The sequence below is a fragment of the Crocodylus porosus genome, unplaced genomic scaffold (assembly GCF_001723895.1).
Source record: "Crocodylus porosus isolate Cpor-Errol unplaced genomic scaffold, CroPor_comp1, whole genome shotgun sequence".
NCBI classification, from domain to species: domain Eukaryota; kingdom Metazoa; phylum Chordata; order Crocodylia; family Crocodylidae; genus Crocodylus; species Crocodylus porosus.
This window is the reverse complement of record NW_017728931.1, coordinates 5,227,336-5,232,402: the sequence shown is the minus strand read 5'-3', so window position 1 is coordinate 5,232,402 and position 5,067 is coordinate 5,227,336.

Here is a 5,067-nt window from a genome sequence, read left to right as displayed (position 1 = left end):
GGGAGGCGCCGGCCCCTGCCCTGGCCTGAGGCAGTGGGGACGGCACCGCTTGGGGCCCGGCAGCCGGAAGGGCCTGGTGGTGGTGGTGCTTGTTGGACGTGGGGAAGCTCCAGGCCCCCTGAAAGGCCAGAGGCCTGCTTAGGTACCTGGGCCTGGCTGGAAAGGAGGCCTGCGGCCCTCCACTCTCCCCTTCTTTTGGGGCGCTGTCCAGGCCCTCTGGCCTTGAAATAGCTGTGTATGTACACACATGCACACACGTGTATATATGCACACATGCATGCATATATATACACACACACATGCACACCTATATATGTATGTGTGTATATATACATACCATGTGTATAAACACGTATGTGCATGTATATACATGTATATGTGAGTGCGTGTTTGTGTATGCATATATATACATATATATGTTTATGTATGCATGTATACACACAAACACAGATAGAGAGATAGAGAGATAGATAGATATGTACACAATCCTAGCAACACTATCTTTAGAAAGTTACTCATGTACACAAGGATTTTCAGAATTGATCAAAACCAGTTTATATTGTTAAAAACCAATGAACGTCATTGTTTAGCTTGATTATTTTTTTCAAAATAAAAGAGATCCAGGGACAAATATTTGCCCTATTGAAATTTATATATATGAAATTAAGTATGCATGTGTGTGTATATATATATATTGCAGCAGCAATATATGTGTGTGTACATGTCATATATATTATGTGTGTGTATATATACTGTGTGTGTGTGTGTATATATGTGTGTGTGTGTGTGTAGCTGCAACTTAAACTTGAATACCAGGCAACCTGTTTGAGAAAGTAAGAAACCAAACATTATCCAACTCTGATCTTATTTACACTGGCTGTCTCTAAATCCTAAAGAATCAGGCTGCAAATTTTGGGTATGAGTCCTCCCCTGCCCCCTGACTTAGGAAATGGCATTTACTTGTTTGGCTTTAGAAAAAAATGAATGAAAGTCTTTAATTTTTCACTTTTCTCCACTTTTATTTTAAAAATAAACATGTGCAAACACACTTTCCCCCACACAATAGTCCTGTGTAAGTACCAAACAAAATATTTCCTCATTTCCACTAAAAATCTGCATGGGAGCAGTTAATCAGCTGTTCAGATCAAGATCTCAGTCCTGTTCCCATGGAAATCAATGTCAATACTTTTACTGATTTCGATAGGGCAAATATTTGTCCCTGGAACTCTCTTTTATTTTTAGAAAATTAATCACACTGAACCCTGAATTTGGTTTTTTTTTAACAATATAAACTTTTTTTAGATGAGAGTCTACAAATACTTGCATATATGATTAACTATGAATTCTGTGTTGCTAGGAATGTGTTCAAAATTTCTCACATCCATACCTAGAGGCATCTTGAGAGAGCTATTGAGAATGTGATCTCTCTGTATCTGGTCTTGTGCACACAAATCACTTGCACGTTCATCGAGGCCCACACTCAGTTCAGTTGGTGAGGATGTGAGGACTCTTCAGTTAAGCTAAAAGGTATAAGACAAGTGAACAAGAGAGAGCATGAGGGCATAAAGTGAGAAAAAGTATCTGAGGAGGAACTCTCTGTTTCCAATTAACAGCTACTTGAAAGGACAGAAGGTAATCCCTTTCTATAAACCGAAGTAATATCCAAGCCCAGTCTACATCTTCATATGGGTAGGCAGGATTTCCTCACGATTGTCTGTGTGAGAGAAGCCTGTAAATAGTCTAGACTGGACATATTTGTCCTCCCTCCAGCTCCTCTTGGATAGGTTAGAATAGCCTTTGCAGAATTCAGTATAATTTTCTGGCCCTGCATGGGTGTGCAGGGCAAGGGGAAGAAACATAGGTCTTCTATAGCCCCTTGCATGTTGCATGTAAGGCCAGTCACAATCTCAGCCTCAGCTTTTATTGCTCTGAAAGTGATGAGGAGGAGATGGAACCCTGGCCCTCTCTTCTTTTGCACCAGCCTGATGCAGGGAGCAGCGTTGTTGTTGGGATACAAATAGTGCCCTTGGTTTCCATGGGTCTCTTGGCATGAGCAGGGGTCCTGTGATCTCCCCTAAACAGATGTTGCAGCCTGTAGATAGTAGAGCAGACGAGACTGTGCCTTCACCTAAATCTACCTCTGTTGCTTTGTGCTTTACTGAATATCAGACTCTCAGTTATTCCGAGGGAAGTCACAGAATCCTGTAGCTTGAAAAACTAGTATCAGCAAAGCATTTAAAATAATGGAGAGGGTCCATCTGGTTTGCCAAGAAGGTGGTCATGGAGCCATAGGTCAAAGAGGTCCTTCTCTATTGTACTGATTTAATGTGTCTGGAGGATAAAGAGGGCTTTGTTTACCTTCCTTAACCTAGGAACCTGGCATATCTCCAGTTTAATAGTTTTGGGCTGTTTATAGACAATTGGGGGTATTCTGGGTATGGAATTATCAGTGGCATGTGCACACCTCTTTTCACTCTCACACACACAAAGGGGTGGATCAGGGGAAAGACAGCTTTCTTTTAAATTCATTGAAAGTTGAATCAGGCCCTAGTAAGAAGAATATATGAAACTGTCATGTCTTTTAGAAAAACAGTATTAGACAGAAATATGTACCTATGCTAACACACTTCCTTTGGCTAGTACATTTTTAAAAATAGATTGTAAATATTATGTTGGTGATGTGAAATTAAGAGCAGGGAAGCAACAATTAATGTGTTTGTTTTCTTGTGCTGCTGCAAGGGGTTAAGGAGTGCACTTTAAAAATTACTTTTAACAATAACTTTATCTTGTTAATGTTTGGTGTTGCTAAAAATGAAAGGAATCAATATTTGGTTTGGGGTTTTTTTGAGTATTAGTATATGCACTGTGCTTCTCCTGCCCCCAACATGCTACATAGCTACCAACATATAGTGATTTCTCCCATATCTTTGTAAAAGATTCCCAGTGTAATAACCTTTGATCTGCCTACAGCTTAAATTTTTTGGTCCTGTATATTTTGTAGTAAAACATTCCTGCCAAGCTGTGAACACCTGGGGTTTTCTTTCTTCCCTTAACCCCAAGTGATGGATATATTTTGTGGGATTTATGGGGCCATTCACCACTGATATACCAAGCAGAGAGTATATCAAACCTGATAAAGCAAGTGTTTTCAAAAGTGACTGTAATGAGTTTAAATTCCTTCACTTTTGGGTGCTCAACCTGGAGCCCATGAAAGGAGCTTAACTTTTAGAGATTTGGCTTGTCTGCACTTTATAAAAAACAGATCTTTTTATCTGTGTAGACTGGACACCTCTAAACCTGAGGTGCACCCCAAACATTTTTGAAAATCTTCAGCTTTTGAGCATCTAAGGTAGAGGACACTTTCTTGGTTTCAAGTCAATGGCCATTTTATCATTTACTTCAGTGTAGTGGAACTAATCCTATATAACTGAAAAATGGTGCTAAAAAGAAAAAAGTATGTGCTTATGAGGGCACAAAGTATTTCTGAAAACCATAGAGCTTTTAATGGAGAAGAAATTGTGACAAAAGAGTTAGCTGTGAGCCACAGCCTACATCCTGTTCTTTAGCATGAGGAGGAAAACCCTTTCCTGCTGTTTTTCTTTTTCGTCTATCCATTGTAAAATAAAGAAAACAGGAAAGCATAGCTTCTAGCATCTGTCAATGCCTTTAATACACTGTACATACTTTCTTTTCTCTGTACAATAGTTGAAGGGAGCAGTGTATTCAACACTGGCATTTTTGGAAGGCTCACAGAAAATGTATATTCTTTTTTCATTATGATACTGGGCTTGCTGGGTTAGCATTTAAGCACATGAGCAACTTTAAACATGTGAGGAAATTTGTTTTCTTCAAGTTACATGCATGCAAGTGCTATGCTGGATCAGGGCCTATTGCAATATTTTTTGAGTGTCTGGGGTTGTCAGACTAACTTTAGCAGAAGATATGGTGGTTTTTCAGAATGTTTATATCTCAAGAGTTTTCCTCCATTCATTTATGGGCAAAGTGTGTAATTATTTCCATGTTCTCCCTTTTAATCCAAAAGAAAAGGGAAACTAGAATGTAGAAACATAGCATCATAAAACTGCTGTAAAATGTCAGAGAAGTTATTTATTTGTAAAGGTAAATCTGCCACCCAGAATTCTTGTAATGCTGTGTATGTTTTAAATGTTCTGGTTTGTATTGCAGAGGGATTAGAAATGGAAAATTCCAGTTAGTGAGATCTGCTGAAAATATTAATTGGCTTTGTATCTGGGCTCAGATTTTACTGCTCCTTACCTCACACATACTCTTGAAGCCAAATTCATTCCTTATGTAGCTACTTTAACCTTGGTGGAGTTATACCAGGAATGAATTCAGCCCTTGATTTCTTTCTGCTATGAATAAACTACCTTGACTCATTTCTTCCTTTTGAGGGGTTGATCTAATGCCCAATGAAGTCAGTGGAGAGACTCCCGTTGATCTGCATACGCTATGACAGATAGCAGTGCCACTGACTAAATGATGAAAAGCAAGTGTTCTGTTCTCACAGAGCAGCCTTGGATATAGCCAAAATTCAAGATCTCCCAGAAATCAAGAGTTGAATTCATTCCTGGTATAACTCCACCAAGGTTAAAGTAGATACATCAGGAATGAATTTGGCTTCAAGAGCTTGTGTGAGGTAAGGGGCAGTAAAATCTGAGCCCAGATACAAAGCCAATTAACAAAGCAGAGTTAACACTAGTTTTCAGCTGCAAGAAGGCTTCTGCTGACACAGCAGCCAGCAGAAGGCATGTATAGACAAGCTGCAATGCACAGGTGATGAAGTGGAGGTGTGTGGATCCAGCAGAAGCTGCCAAGGTATATAAGTTTGCTGACAGAAGCCCTTGAGTGTAGACAAGACCTTCATCCGTTTGACAGAATTGATGGCACTCTGCCAGCAGAGAGGAGGGTTCTGCTTCTGCAGAGGAGCTTTGGGTGCAGGCATCCTTCTAGTTTTGCCAGCGAAGCTTTGTAGTGTAAATGTAGCGTAAATGTGGCTAGATAAGCTAACATGCACAATGCTCTCAAAACATCAAGTGCTTTGTAAGT